Source organism: Acinonyx jubatus, chromosome D2 (genome assembly GCF_027475565.1).
Source record: "Acinonyx jubatus isolate Ajub_Pintada_27869175 chromosome D2, VMU_Ajub_asm_v1.0, whole genome shotgun sequence".
Classification (NCBI taxonomy): domain Eukaryota; kingdom Metazoa; phylum Chordata; class Mammalia; order Carnivora; family Felidae; genus Acinonyx; species Acinonyx jubatus.
Window position 1 is genome coordinate 23,480,189 of NC_069393.1, and position 20,391 is coordinate 23,500,579.

A 20,391-nucleotide genomic window follows, 5' to 3' on the forward strand; every position below is an offset into this window, starting at 1 on the left:
ACTTCACACAAATAGCTTTACTAATTTCTAAGTCTGGGCTTCTCAGAGGCTGGAGTCTCTCTAGTCATGATTCACTATAGTTTGGGAAATAAATGAATCACCCCCCATGAGCCTATTTATATCTCTTACTAGTTAGCCAGGAAGCCTTATACAGACTGGCAAAGTCAACTATGGCCCCAACATTCTAAAAGCATCAACTTGGGAACCAGAAGGTGAGTTTCAATTCTTTGTTAAATGTCAGTTCCTTTGGCATATAAAATTCCAATAGCAGTTATTGAAACCCTATAATGTCTTGGCAACTTGGATGAAAATTATGATACTGTATCTATCAGGGCCAGTCAGAAAAACAAACCATGCTAGGTATTTTAACAGAGAGAATATAATATAGGGGTTTGGTTAAATATGTGTTGGAGAACTGAAAAAGCAAAATGAAAACACTGAACTAACACCAAGGTAATAACTGCAGGCAATTGCCACCAGCACTAAGGAGAATGAAGAGAGAAGAATGGAGTGATCAGAACCTACAAGCTTAGAGAAAGATCCCATGGGGCTGGGCTCAGACCTCCATGAAGGGAATACCACCCAGCTAGTACTGCTCTCTGAGGAGTATACTGAGGCTGGCTCTAGAAGTGCTGGAAGAAGCTGAACCAGAACCAACTGTCACTGCTGGGTGAAGGGGAGATGCCAGCATGAGCAGCCAAATAGGAAGGAACAAGTCTCCTCTCCTGCTCCTCCCCTCTTCCCCTTATCAGAAGAACCTAACAGGAAGCCAGCTAACAAAGGGGAAATACAGTTTGCAGAGTCCCATTGTCACAGGGACTTGGAGCTGAGAACCAATAGTTGAATAATTAACACAAAGACTTTTATATAGCATGTTATTTGATAAATATCAGATCACTGTATTTTTCTGGACAAGCAACTACAAAATATAGAAACTGATTCAAATAATAGAGCACATACTAGAAATAGTAAGCTATTCTCCCGCAAGCCTCAAAGAAAAGAAACAAGTTTTTGTTTTGTTTTGTTTTTTGTAGTTTTTTTTGGAATGAAAGTTCTTGTCCTAGTGGAATTAGTTATACATAGAGATTGAGGTAGATAGACCCTGAGCTTGCCCCCTCCCCTGGTTTATACCCTGAATAATCCCATCTCCTGAGTGTAAGCAAGACCTGGGAATCACTTTTAGCTAATAGAGTAGGCAAGGGTGAGGAGATGTCACTCCTTTAATTACGTTATGCTATGTGGATTCCATCCTAGCCAGTTACAGTGAGAAAGATTCTCCTGCCAGCCTTCAAGATGCAAACATCCATGTTGTAAATTGCTGGTGGCTTCTAGGACCTAAGGGTGGCTTCCAGCCAACAGCCAGTAAGAAAGAAGCAGGGACCACATCAGTCAACCACAAGGAAATGAATTCTTAACAAAACCTCAATGAGCTTGGAAACAGATCATCCCTCAGAGCCCCCAGGTGAGACTGCAGCCCAGGTCAACGCCTGATTGCAGCCCTTCTGAGACCTTGAGCAGAGGACTCACCTAAGCTGTGCCCTGACTCCTGATGCAGGGAAACTGCGTTAGTGAATTAAACTGTGTTAATAAATGTGTGTTGTTTTAAGCCACTCGATTTGTGGTAATTTGTTACATGGCAATACAAAACTAATAAAGAGATGATCCTTATTTCTCTATATCCCAACCATATTCAACATTGACCTAATGTTTATTGAGCATTTAACATGGGCTAGGTGTTTTTAGTCTTCAAGAAGCCAGTTTAGTAGAGAAAGCAGGCAAGTAATCAGGCCTTTGGAGCCTGGCGATGTGGTCATGACGTACGTGTGCCTGAGGGGCCTCAGAGTCTGGAAGAGGGCAGGCTGACAAGAACAGGGGTCTGGGGAACCTTCAAAGGAGGAAGTCTTCATTAAAGGAAGATTAATTACTTAATTAGGAAAGGGGGCTTGAGGCAGAAGTCCAAAAAATCAAATCATTCTGGATTGCTGATCAATTTTCTCCAACTTCATACATGTAACAGAAATCAGAAATGGTTCTTCCGTAAATTGTTTTGCTTCCATTGGATTTACACTCATATTCCAGCATTCAATTGAAAATCCAGAATCCAGAAGAGGCAAAAAAAAAAAAAAAGTGCTTGAACTTAAATATGTCTCTTGATAGAGATTAGATTAGCAATTGTTTGTCTTAATAAACCGGCACTTCCTCTTGAAACTGTGCCCAAAACAACCTTAAAAAGCTCCGATTTCACGAAACGTGTCACTTCCTCTCCACTCACGGCCCCCTTTTTCCTTCCTTCCCCTGGGTCTCACTTTTTTTTTTTTTAACGTAATGCTTTCGCGTTTGAAATAATACCCCTCTTTGGCAGGCTGATATGCTATAACTCCCATTTTTCTGGGGAGGGTTTTGATCTCAGCCAAGGTCACAAAAACAACAGAGCTAAGATTCAATTCCTCACCCCAGGAGCTCTAGAAGGGCTCCATGGCAGCTTTCTTGTCATGGTCTGCACTTGGACCAGCCTCCCACCCACACCAGGACCTCTAGAGCACCTCCCTGCCTTGCCATAACTTCACCAAGCCAGTTCTTCGGGATTCACACAAGTGACTGGCTCAGCCACACTGCTCACTTTCATGATAGTCGGGGAAACTTTGGGGCAGAATGGAGACAGTGGGGACAAACCCCTCCCAGCTCACTCTGGACCTGATTACATGGCACAAAGAAGTAGAGGATGGAGCAAATGAAAGAACAGAGGGAAAGGAAAAGTGACCATGGTTGCTTCCAACCACACCTGGGGAACCAGTTGAGGGATCTCTTGAATGTTTGGGCAAAGATGTAAGTCCCTGTTGTCACTCCTGTCTATTTCGCGTCAAGTTCTCAAACATCTGCTGGTAAACCTCTTACCCATCTCAAGTCATCATGGAAGCTGCTGGGGAGGAACCCTGTCTTCTGGGAGTTCTCCAAAGTGCCATGTACTCCTCCTCCCACTAGGGCAGTATAATTAGCAACGTAAAAGCGCTGCGGGGCTACCATCTCCTTTAAGGTGGGCTATTAACTTTTCAGAGAGCGTGAAGAGCTACTACTCTGTTTTAAATAAAGCTAATGCCAAGGGACCCACATTCAAAGTTCTAAAACAGCAGCTACTCACCCACCACCACCCCCAGATCAAACAATTGAGTTTTTTTTTTCAGCTTGGCCTATTATTTATTTAGAATCAGAACTGATTTCTATCTGGATGATGCAGTCATTCAAGCTGACATCTCAAAAAATATACCAGGGAGGTCCTGCAACAGTGCCCTCAGTAACTGTGAACAGACATCTCCCAAGTACAAGAGGGCTCATGCATGGCCCGGAATCACCTGCTTCTCCGTACCTTGCCAGGACCATGCTCCGGTCAGAAACGTCTTAGCTGGAGGTGTCAGAGATGGGAGCCCAGGAGGCAAGAACTCATTTCTTTTGAAGCCCTGGCCTTGGATTGGTAGCCACTGGCAGCGACTTTGAAGTGAAAATTGTGACTTAATACTTGGTCCAGTCTTCCTTTTCATTTCTGGAATGGAAATTGTGGGGAGGGAATCGGGGTGGGAAATGGATGAGTAGAGGAAAAATAAAAATAGAGCCTCTCTTTTAAAAAATACAATTAACTTAAAAATTAAAAATTAGATTAAAAAAAAAACAGGCAGTAGGAGAAAAGTTTCCTTAAAGAACATCTTTGCTGTATGTCAGTTAGTGAGCCTGTTCTCGTGGTAGGTTTTCTCTGCCGCCTCAGAGCCAAATCTTCAGCCTCCCACACAGATCTGTGAAACCAATTGTCTTCCCCAAACATGTGGTAACCACAGAGAAGTGAAATTAATAAAACTGCTCCAAAAGATGATTTCTAAAGATGACATTCCTACTCTAGTTTTAGGCTTTCTTTCCTGCAGCCAAGTAGGGGCCTGAAGGGGGAGTAGGAGTGGTTTGGTAGGGATCTGGGGCCTTTTCTTTTTAAGAGTTTTTAGCTTAACATAGTTGTTTTTTATTGGGGGTTTGGGGAGGCAGAGTGGGTGGAAGGTAAAAGACCCCAAAGCCAGCAGTTATGAACAGATCCAGAGAGGCCTGTCATTCCTGACAAACATGCATGTCAAAGCAAAGGGGGGTTGAGGCCTGCGCTCAACACCCCCACAAACCCCCTCTGTTTGCTTCTCCCATCCCCCACCCCTTGGTTGAAGACTACCACTGAGGGCATCATAGACGACATACCCAACCTGCCACTGCATGAGGAAGGCCCGGCTCAGTCCCAGTCCTAACAATGCCAGGAAGACAAGCAAAGGCCATCAGTCTCCATTACGAAGACAGTATTTTCCTCCCATATTATCCCGTCTGTCATGTCTTCCTTGGACTCCAAAGCATCACTGTCTCATACATCATCATCATTTTCTCCCCACAAAGATGGAAAACCCCGGGGGTGGGGTACGTTTTGCCTCCCATCCAGCCCTGGATGGCCAAGGGCCTTCCCGGAGTGACAGAAGCAATGCTCAGCTACCAGGGGACACATTTGCATTCCAATTAGGCCCAGGGCTTTGAAGAATGGGGGAGGAAAGCCAGTTTGTAAATCCGAAGTTTAAATAAACTTCCACAATCTCTGGAGGCTGGGAGAGGGCTCCGATGACACTAGCAGGGAGGCAGAGGGAAAAAAAACCCAAATCAGAAGAGCTCATGGAATATGGATACACCGAGTCTTGACAGAGCAAAGACACATTGTCTCTGAGAATTGGAATATGTATTAATAGTTGTATTTAATTAAACACGGGGTGTACTATTTTATTAAATTCTCACAACAGTCTTGTTTTACATTTACAGGACATTTTTTTAAGGGATAAAATTTAGGCCTAGAGGATCACCCAAAAGTAGAAGAAACCTATTTGTCTGATTCTAGATTTTGACACTGCAGTGTTACTAATTGGTCAGCTATGGAACACTCCAGAACTTGTGCCTATTTCCTAACTAATAATATTAATAGTTACTATTCATTGAGTCCTACTATGTGTCAGGCATTGTTCTAAACATTTTGTGTGCATATTTTCATTTAATCTGCACCTTGAGAGAGAGATGTCATTACCATCATTATCTAGGGTTTAGAGAAATCAAGTAACTCACCAGATCCCCCACTAGCAGTTGCTGGAGTTAGGATTCAGACTCAGACTCTAGTGTCGATATAGAGCCAACATAAATACTGATTTGCTGTCCAGTAGTCTGGACTATCATAGTAAAAGGAAACAACCATGAAGCATAGGAGCATTCATTAATGGATTCCTCACCAGTGTTAATCTGGATGAAATCAGTTGAAAATGAACCTCAAGGCAAGTCTCAAAGGAGAAAACGTGGCACCAGAGTGAGTGAGAAAGACCCAGGCCTTTCCTTGGTTTTGAGAGGGAAAGCTTATCGGCTGATGGTGAGTATGAGTTTGGTTTTCTTGGTGTCAGCTTGTAGAGCCAGAGCTTGCTCTTCGCCACTGGGCAGAGAGAGGAGCACCTGGGACTGCCTGCCTGGTGACAAACCAGCGTGTAGGGGTCTGGTTCCTAGGCTTGCCAGTAGGGCAGGGCAGCGCACCCTTTCAGCCCTGTCTCTGCTTGCACTAGCTTGTCCTGGGCTCCTAAAAGTTTGAACTGGGTAATTCTACCGCGTGGATTTCAACCCACTTGCTTAGAAAAGGGCTGCTATCATGCCCAGTGTTAAGGCAGCAGCAACAGAAACTCAACCCAGCTCAAAATGGTTGTAAGAGACCCTGTGGTTTCCTACCTGTCAGTCATCTCCTTTCTTTCTGTTAATAGAACCCGGATCTTGTTCAGCTAACCCTCCTCCTCACAGTCCAGTGTTTCACTATACCCATATGGTAACTCCATTCCCCTTGACAGTGAGCAACTAAGGAATGGACAAATGACATAATTGCAGCCAATCAGGTGCAAAGGGATGTATGCAGGAGGGCTCTGGAAAGGTTTCTGCACTGAATTAAAAAAGAGAGAGACACACACACACACAAAGTAATAATGTGATGGCCAGAACTACAACAGCCATGTTGCTACCTCTGGCTACCTCCCCTGAGAACTATTCCAACCACCCTGAAAAGGAGAGTCTAGAATGATGGAAAGAACTTGAGTCCTTGAAGGCACTGTTAAGTCACCAAATCAACCAACCCCAGAGCTCTCCTACCTTGGAGTTTTGATTATGTAAGATATATATTTTTCATCACATATATCAATAGAGTATCGTGCAGGAAACACTGGTAAAATGAGATTAAATAAGATAGTCCACACTAAGCACTTCTGACAGTGCCTGCCAGGTAGGAAATTTTAGCTATGATTATATCCTTCATATGTGTTTAAATTCCCAGCTCTGTCTTCTCTCTTGCCCTTTGAGTAAAGAGGCAAATAATGAAGGTAACTGGTCTATGTAATCCATTTCAGGTCTTCAGGAAGTCTCAGAAATATTCAACCTAAAACATGTATGTTGAACTATAGCAACAGTCTGAACAGAATCTATGCAAAGCAAAGGAGTATAGAGGTTTGAGCTAAGACTACCACCTTATCTCACCTGACTACAAAATCATAAAAACCCACAATAAAGGGATATAGTTTAGAGATTTACTGTGAATTTCCTGGTCATTAACTGAATCAAAACTGAAAGTAGTGTCTCTCCTCTTCCTTGTAAACTGCACACTTTATGAAGAAAAAGCAATATTCCCAGCCAACATGTGCCTGTTATGTAATAAATACATATTAGAGATTCTTTGAAAAGGGTGTGATTTATAGTTGGATCCTGCCAGCTACTTTGAAAGCATACCATTTTTCATGTAAAGCTAATTAGAGGATTCTTAATTAGCAAATCTTCCATTCAATAGATAGACAATTAAGATTTTTTCACAACAATTGTACTATTTAGTTCTCTTTTTCTCATTTTAACAAAGCAAACTAGAAAGATACCATTTATAAAAATCTCTGTTCGGGGCGCCTGGGTGGCTCAGTCGGTTGGGCGTCCGACTTCGGCTCAGGTCACGATCTCGCGGTCCGTGAGTTCGAGCCCCGCGTCGGGCTCTGGGCTGATGGCTCGGAGCCTGGAGCCTGTTTCCGATTCTGTGTCTCCCTCTCTCTGCCCCTCCCCCGCTCATGCTCTGTCTTTCTCTGTCTCTGTCTCAAAAATAAATAAGACGTTAAAAAAAATTAAAAAAAAATCTCTGTTCAAGGCCTGCAAAGCTTATAACCTGGAAATGGTCAGGGAGAAGTGAGATATGTGGACCCTCCCACCCTTGACTTTGACTTGCTTTGGGATCTGGAGCAATTCATGTCCTTTCTAGTCTTTTTTCCCACCTATGAAATGGGGATGTTAAATCCAATGGGTGTCACCCAACCTCAGCATTTTGGAACACATAATTCTTTAGGTGTTTGGCAGCGTGCCTGACATTTACCCACTAGACACCAGTAGCACCCCCATCCCCAGTCCACCCCAGTTAGGACCATCAAATATATCTTCAGACATTGCCAAATGTCCCCTGCGGTGGGGAGGCAAAATCACCCCAGCTGAGAACAACTGAATTAGATCAGGGGTAATAAATGCAGACAAAGGTCGAGCTATTATACAAATGAGAGAACTAGGCTAGATTAAAGAAAGGCAAATTTGAGAACATGTATCCAATCAAAAGGGGAGAATACTCTTCACCTCCAGTGGACACTCACCATATGTTACAACTGTTCAAGAGAGGGCATGAATCCCATGATTCCGTGAAATCGCTTGACTTTTTTTTTTTTTTTTTTTTTTTTAATGTTGGCAATTCCTTCCTTGTAGCAGTTAGGAAAGTAGGTTCTGGAACTATGCTTTCTGAGTTCAGACCCCAGGTTTACCTCTTACTGATTCCAATATTTGGCAAGTTCCTTAAAATCACTAGTTCTTGGTTTTATCACCTGTAAAATAAAGACAATAATAATACTCATAAAATAATTGTCAGATTAAATAACACAACATATGTGAAGGGATAAGAGCTTAATACATATTAGTCATAATTATTCCTAAGATATAAAAATACTATAAATGGGGCACCTGGGTGGCTCAGTCGGTTAAGCGGCTGAGTCTTGATTTCAGCTCAGGTCATGACCTCATGGTTCATGAGACTGAGCCCCTCAGTGGGCTCCATGCTAACAACAGAGAGCTTGTTTGGGATTTTCTCTCTCTCCCTCTTTCTCTGCCCCTCTCCCGCTCTTTCTCTCTCTCTTCCTCTCTCTCTTTCCTTCTCTCTCTCTCAAAATAAATAAAAACTATTGAGAAGATCATATGGTTCTTGTCCTTTCTTTTATTGATATGATGAATCATGTTAATTTTTTTGCGGATATTGAACCAGCCCTTCATCCCAGGTATAAATCCCACTTGGTCGCAGTGAATAATTTTTTTAATGTATTATTGGATCAGGTTGGCTAATACCTTGTTGAGGATTTTTGCATCCATGTTCACCAGGGAAATTGGTTTATAGTTCTCCTTTTTAGTGGGGTCTTTGGTTTTGGAATCAAGGTAATGCTGGCTTCATAGAAAGAGTTTGGAGGTTTTCCTTCCATTTCTATTTTTTGGAACAGTTTCAAGAGAATAGGTGTTAATTCTTCCTTAAATGTTTGGTAGAATTCCCCTGGAAAGCCATCTGGCCCTGGACTCTTGTTTTTTTGGCAGATTTTTGTATTACTATGACTGTTGGGAATAACTATGTGGCAGCCAAGTTACCATGCTTGATACAACGGCTATTTTCTAAAGCAATTAAAATAAAGGTGTAACAATTTGGTATATCAAATAAATAAATTAATAAATAAATAAATTAATTAATTAATAAAACTAAATAAAAATAACTTTAAAAAATACTATAAACTAAACTAAATATAGCTATAAGTCAGATTCAGCCTAAAGGCTACAGGTTTACAACTCTGAACTACAGGATTCCAAGGATTTCTTCAGGTTCCCTAAAGTTTTATGATTTCATTTCATGGAAGCAAGGATACTGATTAGCTTCTGATTATTTCTATAGACTCTAGGTGAGGAGATAGAGCTCTTACACTAGCAAAGATCAGGTAGTCAGAACCGAATTCTAATTAAATGGCAAAACATATGTTCTTGGAGATCAGAAAGAGAGGTTGAAGAGCCATCTACATTTTTCATTTAAGAAAAGATTGGGTTTTGTTTCTCTTTTTAAAAAATGTACACAAAGGAGAAGAGCATCAAATTTGGAAACTGACATCCTCATCAGTATCCTCTTAACAGATGCCTTGACAATACAATGAGTTATTGCCTACTTTCTAGCTAAAACAAATTGACAATTATAAGTTGGTATCATTAGCTCAATCGCTTTTCAGTGAGATAGCTGAGAGAGGCAATAATAGATTGGCTTCTCCATCCTTATCCTCCCACTGGAAAACAACATATCCACTCCTGATCAATACTTTGATCTGAGTTACTTATAATGCTGTCAGACATGAGTGTCTGCTTCACTCCAGGGTGAAGAAATAAGATAGTTTTGCAAAATTTAGGCCAGATATTACATTGTCTTGGGTGAGCTGTTCTTCTGGTCTAGAGCCACATAACCAAATCAGCACTGTAGAGGATTACAGAAAGTAAAGGGGCAGTTGCCTTTAATAATAATAATAATAATAATAATAATAATAATAATAATGTGCCACTGCCTTTATTAAAACTATGTCAGGGAGACATGGAGTAGAATGAACTCATGGTAGCCCATGTATTTGAACAACATCTCAGGAAAATGATTTGAGAACGTGCCTTAAATGCTTTAAAATAAAAGCTTTAATCATTTGATCCATAATTAACCTCCCATGAATCTGTCACAAGGAAATTAAGAACCTAGAATCAAAATGTATGCATAGAGATGTTCCACATAATGTTATTTATAATAGAAAAAGTAGGTACCAAACCAAATGACCAGTATTAGAAAAATGCAAAATTTATTAAAGAATAGCCCTTTGATGAACTATTATGCAATTAATTAGAAATGGTGTTTCAAGGAATATTTCACTTCATGAGAACATTCTTAATATATAATGCTATGCCAAAAAAAGTGATAAAAAATTGGATATGCAATGTGATGCCAATTGTGTGTATGTATGTGTGTATAGTACGTCAAAATGTGAACTCTAGTTATTTTTAGGTGGAATTATAAGTAATCTTTATTTCCATTTATAAACTTCTCTGCATTTTCTAAATTCTTTGATGGACCTCAGGTTGCCACATGCAGTTGTGCAGTTGTGCACTGAAGAAGGGAACCAAGCCCACAGAGCACTCCATGTCATGGACCCATGCACTGCCTCTGTTCAGAGAGGATGACTTTTAATTTAAAATTTTTTTAAGGATATTTATTTATTTTGAGAGAGAGAGAGAGTGAGAATGAGAGGGAGAGGGGCAGGGAGAGAGGGAGAGAGAGAATATCCCAAGCAGGCTCCACATTGTCAGTGCAGAGTCCAGTCCAACACGGGGCTTGATCTCACGAACTGTGAGATCGTGACCTGAGCTGAGATCAAGAGTCAGACGCTTAACCAACTGAGCCCCCTCAGATACCCTGAGAGGATGACTTTTTAAACTCATACAATGGCACCATGAAGGATACTGTTCCATAATCATATTTTTATGGTCAGAAAAAAATGTAATATAAAAAATGAATAATACCATCAATACCAGGGGTGGATAAGAGTCTATGTGAAGCTTGAGGCTTATATAGTTTAGGAGGCCTCTTTGTAAAAAGAATATAAACTTTTAATTATAAAATTAGTGACTGATGTGTATTTCAATTTAGAATGAGAAAATAAGTCACACACACATACACGCGCACACATACACACACACACACACATCCTGGAGCTTTAGAGATTAGTTCTTTTCTCTTGTAACTTAGCAGAAATGCTTATATGGAAGTGCTCTCAGGTTGCAGTCTGGCTCCCCTGCCCATGAACACTCTACTACCCTCAGCAACACTCAGCTGTCTTGGGGGTCCACTCAAGTGAAAGACCCTGGGTGAAGCTTGTGTTTCACTTGTGCCGTAGTAAATCTGGCTCTGATCTTTAGAGAAAGAAAAAGCAGATAAACTCAGAGTCAGATACTATTTTCACAAGTAAATTTACATAAATAACATGGCTCCAAATCAAACAATCTAAAAAATAACTTAAGTACCCAACACTACAAAATTTAGCACGGGCATTTGATAAATGCCCATTAATGTTTATTAACATTTGGGAAGTTTTCTGCTTTATCCACCTTATGTTTAATATTAATTCATTTTTTTAAGTTTTATAATTTTAAAAAAGTTAATCTCAAGGTCCTCTGCCATACCTAGAGCTCTCCATGGGCAGGAGAGCTAAGAAAAAAATCTTTGGGAGTCCACGACAGCTTCTTAAGGCAGAGAAATGGTATAGGATTCAGAGCAGGTCTGTCCCTAGTGAGCCACAGAGAATATTGAACTAAGTTCCTATCACAGAAAGGTAACAGCAAAAGAGTGCTCCTTCAGTTAAAACAAAACAAAACTAAAGCCCAAACAACAATCAGAACAGACTTTCATATAAATACTACCAGTCAAAACCCAATTGCCAGAGTATCATCTAGATCAGTGGTTTTGCAACAATTTTAGAAAGCGAATTTTTTGAACCAAAACTTAAGCTGAACTCTAATATATAAATGAATAAGTATTTTTAATGTTACCCAAAATGTATAAAAACACCTAGAGCTACAACTATCTTCAACATGTAATTACAACATGGCATGCTATGTGTTCATAACTCAACTGACAAACTATTTTAAAGTTGACAATGGCATTTACAGGCTACCCAATTTTACATGTTGTACATAATGCCCAAATCGCCAAAAAAAGACCAGTACAGAGTTATAATGTTCTTATTCAGTGACATCCATATAAGATATTCAAATTTATGCACAGAATGGGGAAAAACACCGTAAATAAGATTGGAAGACAAATTATATAGTCTGGAGGGAAATATTCACACACATATAACAGATTGTATATATATAATTGGGATTCCAGAAAGAGAAAAAAAAGAAAGGGACTGAAGAAGTATTTGAAGAGATAATGGCTGAAATTTTTTCAAAATTGTTGAAAGATATCAACCCACAGATACAAGATCAGCAAACTCCAAACAATCTAAAAACAACAGCAACAACAAATCCACACTTAGGCACATTATAGTCAAACAGTTGAAAACAAACAACAAACCAAATCAGAAAATCTTGAAAGCAAATGGAGGCTTCAAAAGGTGGGATGAGGCACATATTTTATATAAGGAAAGAATAATAAGGCTGAGAACTAGCTTCTCATCAAAAATAGTGGCCAGAAGACAATGGCATGACATCTCTAAGTACTAAAAGAAAAAACCTGCCAACTCTGAAATTCTATATCCAGTGAATATATCTTTCAAAACTGGAGATGAAATAAAAACATTCTTAGACAAAAGTTGAAAGAATTTTTCTCCACAGACCGTACCACATGAAATGCAAAGAGAAGATTTTTTGTTTTGGGGTTTTTTTATTAATTTTTTTTAATTAATGCTTTTTATTTATTTTTGAGAGGAAGAGAGAGACAGAGTGTGAGTGGGGGAAGGGCAGAGAGAGAGAGGGAGACACAGAATCGGAAGCAGGCTCCAGGCTCTGAGCTGTCAGCACAGAGCCTGACACAGGGCTTGAACTCACGAACCATGAGATCATGACCCGAGCTGAAGTCAATGCTTAACTGACTGAGCCACCCAGGTGCCCCAGTTTTTTTTTTTTAAGTAGACTTCACATCAGATGGAGCCCAGTGCAGAGCCCGAACTCATGACCCTGAGATCAAGGCCTGAGCTGAGATCAAGAGTTCGATTTCAACTGACTGAGCCACCCAGGAGCCCCAACAAAGACAAGTTCTGCAGGCTGAACAGAAATTGTACCAGATGAAAACCTGGCTGTGCAAGAAGGAATTAAGCACTCCAGAAAGGAAAATATGTCAGTATACCAATATTATTTTGAACGTTTTCATATATGTGCATTATGTCTAAATTTCCTTAAAATAACTTTAATCATTTACCATAAAAATAACAATGCATTGTGGGGTGTATGGAATAGGCATAAGTACAATGAAATGGCAAGAACAAGAGCACACAAGACTAAAGGATGATACTTGGGAAGTTTACTGTTCTGAGAATAGAGAGAATGGAAGACAGGCAATGTTTGAAGAAATTATCACCAAGAAACTGCCAGAACCAAAAAGAAAAAAAAAAAAGGTAAGCATCCTCAGATCGAATGAGTGCCACTACTCATATACACAACAAAATTTTTAAATCAGTCTCTAGACATCATAGTGAAATTTCAGAAACTCAAGAACACATATAAAATACTGAAAGAAAACTATGCTTTAAGAAAGAAAACAAATATCTTCAGAGATTCAAATCTCAGAAGATTTAGCATTCACTGGTGATCTTCTAAAGGAATATTCCAGAATGTACTCCAACAGAGAAACAAATGAACATAGTAGGAAGGAGTGGGAGATAAGAAACATTTATTTATTTTTAATTTATTTATTTATTTTGAGAAAGAGAGAAAGTGAGAGTAGGGGAGGAGTAGAGAGAGAGAGAGAGAGAGAGAGAGAGAGGGAGAGAGGGAGAGACAGAGGATCCCAAGCAGGCTCCATGCTGACAGCCCAGAGCCTAATGTGGGGCTTGAACTCATGAACCGTGTGATCATGACCTGAGCCGAAATCAGATGCTTAAACCAACTGAGCCACCCAGGCGCCCCAAGAAATATTTATAAGTAAAGAATACAATGAATGGATTAGTTCTAAATAAGTATTTATTTAAAAGGACAGTCAGACCAATTTAGAAGTAACATTCTAGATCATATGAACATTGAAAGCAGAGGAAGCACAAAGAGAAGTAAATGTTCTTGTCTTGACCTAGAGAGGGACACAGACTGATTATAACTCTTGTCTTTATTACAAAAATATATTCATGGATATGTAACAAAAACTACAATGTTAAAAAAAACCCTTAACCAATAAAAGAATAGAAATGGAACATATAATTTTAAACCAACAGAAGGGAAAATGGAACAAAGAGCACTTCCTAACTTTATGTTTTTAACAGCACAGAAAATTGCATAGAAGGATAATACCAAACTTACCTGTGTGTTTCTATGTGTGTATGTTTCTGTATAAACACTATGTGCATCTGTGTGTATATTTGGTATGAGTCTTTGTGTGTATATCTGGTGTGTGTCTATGTGTATAATCTTGTGTGTGTGTGGATGTAAACATTATTATATACCATTTTTCTTCACAAAAATAAGATCCCACTGTACTGTTTTTTTCCTTTTCTACCTAGCATGTCATAAATGTTACAGGCAACCTAGCAATCAACAGCCCTGAGGGCAACAAAGCCAGGAAGCTCGATCATCTCGGGACCCATGGCTCACTATGAATGGTCCTGGAAAAAATGGTGGGAACTGGGAGACTTGATTCATTTTCCCTAAGGAACAACATTGTAGGTGGGCTTCGAAAATTGAGTGCAAATCCAGAGCTGAAGTACCAACAGTTCTAGCCCTGAGTGCTCCCATGGGGAGCAGAGGAAAAGAAGGCGGCTCAAATTCCCAAATCTTGATCAGCTGAACAGTATAGTGGTTCAGAGTATTTTCTCCAGAGACAGGCTGCCTGGGTTCAAGTGCTTACTAGCTGTATGACTGTGGGCAAGTCACTTAATCTTTCTTTGCCTCTGTTTTGTCGTCTATAAAATGGAGATCATAATGAGGCCTCCCTAATAGGGGTGTGGTGAGGATTAAATGAGCTAATATATAGCAATCACTCAAATGATGCCTGCCTCATAAATAGCATTCTGTAATTGTTGTGATATCTAGGATTCCAGGGAAATAGACAGAGGTATGAATGGAGCAGAACCAGCCATGGGCTAATGTTTGCTGGGGTTGAGTGATGGGCACATAGGGCTCTACTTCTAGGATACGTTCACATTCTCTATAATAAAAATGCTTTGTAAAAAAAACACTCTGTAAATATTAGCTGCTGTGATAGAAAGTGCCAAAAAGAAATGTATCTTCACTTCGGTTACAACTGTGCTACAATGAGAAACACAAGGTGTCCGTATACAAAGCGGCTGCTGGACAAAGGTATGTCATCAATGATGTCATTGATGTCATCAATTCTTGTTATGTGATGTGACCTTAGAGGCTTTATCAAGGTGCTGACCCTCCTGCCCCTCCTCCAACCCCTAAAATTTGTCTCTCAGGCAGCCTCATGGATGCCTGAAATGTTCCCATGAAAACCCCAGCTTAAGTTTTTATAACCTAGTCAAAAAGGTGGGGGTGGGGGTAGGGAGAAGGGTGTGAGGGAACAGAAATAAATAGTTAAAGCAAAGCTGCTGTCACTGTCCTCATAAAACACTCTTACATGTTTATTCTCTTCAGAGATAATATTTTGATGAGAATAAAAGAGCCAGACTATAAGAAGGCAAAAGAGAGGTAGGGAGGCAGGAAGGGAAGAGGACCCAGATGGAGAAGCAGACCTCTCTGTCCAAACGGACTTTGTGTCAACCCTAAAGGAAGCCCAAGAAATTGCTGCAGGACAGAGGAAAAGAACCTTCTTAGTGTTGTTATTCAAATTGTGGTCTCTAGGCCTGCAGTTCCAGTATCACCTGGAAATTTGTAGGACACACAGAAACTCAGCCTCACCCTAGACCTAGTGAACCAGACTATTTTTACAAGGTTCCAGGTAATTCTCATGCACATGAAATTGTGAGAACTAACCCAAGACCTAGATATGCTGGCCCTTAGCAAATGTCTGGATAAATGGCTTTTCTGAACAGATGGAGGAGAACAGTGCCAGCTTTGCTTTTATTCAGCAACCTTGCATTCATTCTGTATCCACAGGGTGTATAGAATTATGTAATGCTGTGGTTCTTTGGTTCTTAGCCATTGGTATAAGTTAGAATCACCTGGGGTACTACTAACAATAGTTGTCCAGGTCCCATCCTCAGAAATTCTGATTCAATTGTTCTGGGAGGGACTCAATCTAAAATGGTAGCAGCTGACTTTGTTGTTTTGCAAGATACTTTGTACCAAGTAATAGGACTCCTGGTGAGGATCCATGGATGAGCCATTGAGCCTACCTACCCCCGCTGAAGACAAAGGCAGTGAAGATGCCAGGAGTCAATGCCATAGAAGAAGGAAAAATTTATCCCAACCTTGTATTGTCTTTTTTCTTTTACAGATGCCCCAGAATCTATGAACCTCTTGCTGGTTAGTGTGGGTGGTTGATGGGAAGGAGGCTGATGTATCTGTGATGGATTTTATAGGGTTTGACCTTTCTCCAAATAGATTAACCTGTTGCCTGAGTCATGACCCCTTTGGAGATATGTTTCCTCTGGCCTCTTTTTCTCCTCTTCCTCCTTCCCCCAACACACACATGCAGTGGGGGTCAAAAATTGTCATATAGAACCTGGGTGGCCTCAAATTCTGCTGAATCTCGTTTCTTTGGCTTCCTTGACCTTAGGGAGGTTAAGCACAGCAAAGCTGTCAATCAGCCTTGAAGCTGGACTTTATATGGCTATTCCTGATCCAACCACCAATGTGTAGATTCTAGTCAACCCCTTTCTAGTTGGGAATCACTTACTTCTGAACCACCCCGTCAATAAGGAGGTGCCCGTTAGCATAACTGGTCCAGTTGCATCCCTCAGTCTCCACTACCAGAAAATTTAATACAGTAATTGTGTCCTCTGCCTCTCTGTCTTTAACTTTGTTTAATTAAAATTATGCCCCATTGCAAGGTAAAGGCAATGGGAAGGTAAGACTTGGGCCATGGCCTATCTGGGCATTGTTTTCTCATTAAAAACTTTCAGCAAAACTTAAATGTCTTCACAATAACTCAGAATTCATCAAGGAAATTCAGGCTCTCAATTCCCTTTCCTTTGTTTTCAAGTGTCTCATTCAGGGATAAAAGAAATGGGAAAATGAAGGATTCATGAATAACCAAAGCTAAATCCAAGTGAAGAAGAAGTGAATTAATACATGAAAAGCACAGCTTGTGATGAAGGAAAGGGTGTAGGTGAAATTAGTTCTGACTTCCAAATGCTTCGATCAGTGTGAGCATTTAAAACTTCTAAGGGCAGGAAATGCCTAGGCTGAGGTGGTGCTATGGAAAGGAGAGGCGTCATTAAACTCCAGGCTGCCTGTCAGAGATGCTCCAGTCTCCTAACTTGCGACACATCTGTGGAGTTTTTGCAGGAGAGCAGGCTGTCACGTTCAGGAAGAGACGGCACCCTCAAACTAACTCCTCCTCCCTTTGATGCCTGTAGAACTTGGCCATTAAAATCTGCCTTGGGCTAAAACTCAGCAGGCAAGTTTCCAGTCCAGGAACAGCTTTGACAAAATTTTAATAAAATTAGAACCAGATTGGCATTGGGGGATTTGAGTAGGAGAAAAGTTGATCTATATATGTAGATTGACATGAGAACGGCCAGACTCTCACTGTGGAACGCCACATAGCAGTAACTCTTGGCCTGCTGGCATTCAGCACACAACTACTAGTGTCCTTGATCCATGAATTTCCTTAGACATTGTTAAGGCATTTAAAAGGCCCTATGCTTAAAAAAAAAAAAAAAAAAAACAAAAAAAAAACCAAAAAAAAAACCCAAAAAAAAACAACTATCTTTGGGCACAGTTCACTCACTTCAGTATTGTTCTGTACTAGCTGGCTAAAAAAGATGAAAGCTTTAAGAAGAACAAAAGTATCTCAAGTCATTTGAGGCATGTGGTTAAGTTTTGTTGTAAAACGATAGAATAATTGCATTGCTTGAAAATGCAAAAGTATTTTCTTTTGAAAACTTAATTTTGTAATATCAGCCTTTCTATAGGATTCTTGGTCCTTGAAGCAAAGAAGATTGGCTTACTTCTGGATATGGGCAGCACACATACCTCTATGTTTATTGTAAGGGATGTAATAATGGCTGCATTTCACTCAAAAACGGAAAGAAAGATCAGAGAACTTCAAAATATGTATTCAATCCATTCCATTCCTTTTGCCATTCTCTTTCCACATGTCTACACCACACAAGGGAACTGCAAGTTACAGTCCTGTCTCTTGCCATTTGTTAGGAACTGTAGCTACTCATAGTGACAGAATCTTGCCATCACTTTGACTTCTGTCGTACATACTCAGTATGTTACCAACACTTTACGGAGAAACACTGGAAGATTTTTCTCTAACACTTAGCCTTGTCTAAGTTTATTAAATAGAAAAGCAACCACTTTGCATACACAGTAAGGACCGTCCAAGTTATTTTTCAAGTATACCTTATAGATGTATTATGCCAGCAAAGACTGAAAGATCCCCACTAAAATGCCTCATCTGTATCCTGTTCTCCTTGGTCCAATTGCTCATTTCATGAAAGTCAAAGAGAAGACCATGTTCTAAGAATGCTATGTAAATTCTCTAAAATTAGTGTGAGACTATTTTCACCCTGCCCACCCCTACTCTACTGATGCTGAAGAAGAAGAAGAAGAAGAAGAAGAAGAAGAAGAAGAAGAAGAAGAAGAAGAGGAAGAAATACAAATCCGAGACTATAAATGGTTGGCTCCCATGGATGCCTGTAGCCTAATACCAATGGAAAAAATACATTTGCTAAATATTCATCTTTTCATAACTAGAATCACTCTCAACCACCATTTGATCCTTTGGGGATTCAAACTGGCAATAATAACATTAAAATGGAATTCTGTTGTTGGGTTTTGTTTTGTTTTGTTTTATTTTTAACACACAAAGAAACCAACTCTATGATGGTTTAATCATCTATGTTTTCTTGCTGCACTAGCAGATTGATTTTATGTATTTATGTGCTTTTTCGCCATTTTTCCTGAGGTCATAGTTAAAGGCAGTGTGTTTAACCTTTGCATGAATTCCAATGCCAGAGCTAAATAGCAGTGATGGCTTCCAGGACAAGTTCTCCTAAAAGCACATCCTTGCTAAGTCAGCTCTTCTCCTTAAAAATGTAACCCTTTTAAGTGCTCCTAACTGAAAATTTATGTTTAATGTTTTCTTGGGTTTCATGTCCAGGAGATCCTTTTGGATGAATGCCATAACTACTTTGGGCCAGGATCAGGAAAATCTTTATTGTGAACATTTTGAGAATGTTTCATTTCTTGGATATATTTTCAGAGCTGACTAGTTGTTCTGCTTTGACAAAAGCCTATCAGTTGGTTGGGTTTTTTTTCCCATTTTATTTTGGATCAGAACCCTCAAGATCTCATGTGCCCATTAGTCCCTGGCTAGGGCCAAAGATCAGATGACTTCCCACAGAGCCAAATATGGAGAAAACAAAACAAAACTCACTGGGTGGTATAGCAGGAGGAAGAAGAGGGATGTTCCACTTTCAAAACAGCTTAAACTAGACTGTATTCCCATGATGCAGGAAGAATCCCTCCCACATCATGCACATGTTTGATAGGCTATGGCAGTTAGTATTTTGCCCTCAGTATGCTCAGCTCATGCCCAATAGTAGGTAATGTGTGATCCCTGATCTTACATTACTTTCAATCTAGTTGAAGAATAAGCTGCTGACACCTAAAATGACTAGTAAATTGCTGGCAAACAGGTGCTAAAATAATGTCTGAAGACTAGTTAGTAAAACATACCAAATCTGTTTTTCAAAAATGTCTCAGTTCATAATAATTCTTATGTGGCTATTGACCATAAAAATGGCATCCCTAATAATAGCCCTTGTTTCCAATTTTAATTCAAGACTTCTAACCATTGCTATTTTATCATTAACCTTCTAGTCAGTGAGATTCTGTTAGAGATTGATAGAATGATTTTTTTTAAAGATAGAATGGTGGGACCCCAAAAGATACTAGCAGCTGTCAGTAAACTGTGTTCTAGTTATTTTGACCTAGAGATGATTATTATGACTCAATAAATCTATTATTGGAATCAAAACTTTTTTTTTAAGTAACTTACTGTTGTAACTGAACAAACCCCACAAATCCAAAAAGTCATGTGGCCACAGTATCACATGAGGTGGTGAAATGTCAGCCACAGACATCCACCCAAAAACACTGTAGTGTTCACTTGCACAATCAAAACAAACTTATTAAGCAGTACACTATGCCAAGCAAAGTACAGAGATGAATGAAAACAAATGGTTAAGTAATATACCAAGGAACAAATTAATAAAATTCAGTGTGATAATTACTATTAGCAAAAGAATCTAAAAGTATTACAGGAACACTTATAGGAAAGAAAAACTCTTTTTAGAAGGAATCAGGAAAGGCATCACAGAGGAGGTAACTTTTGACATGTGTCTTCAAGGATGAATAGGAACCATGAGCATAGCATGAGTAGCAGGCACA

General features: G+C 39.8%; 1 long non-coding RNA gene across 17 annotated transcripts in view; it reads right to left on the reverse strand.

The window, feature by feature from the left end:
• Positions 1-20,391, reverse strand: part of LOC106989878 (uncharacterized) — a 59,829-nt gene that overhangs the window by 3,515 nt on the left and 35,923 nt on the right. For 14 of the 17 annotated variants that reach the window (XR_008292377.1, XR_008292378.1, XR_008292376.1 and 11 more), the window contains 2 exons: positions 7,698-7,922; positions 3,365-3,538 (listed from right to left, as the gene is read on the reverse strand). This is a non-coding gene — a long non-coding RNA (uncharacterized LOC106989878). Of the gene's footprint in view, positions 1-3,350; positions 3,539-6,947; positions 7,923-20,391 lie in introns of all 17 variants that reach the window. The other 3 variants (XR_008292363.1, XR_008292366.1, XR_008292374.1) reach the window with 3 other exon arrangements.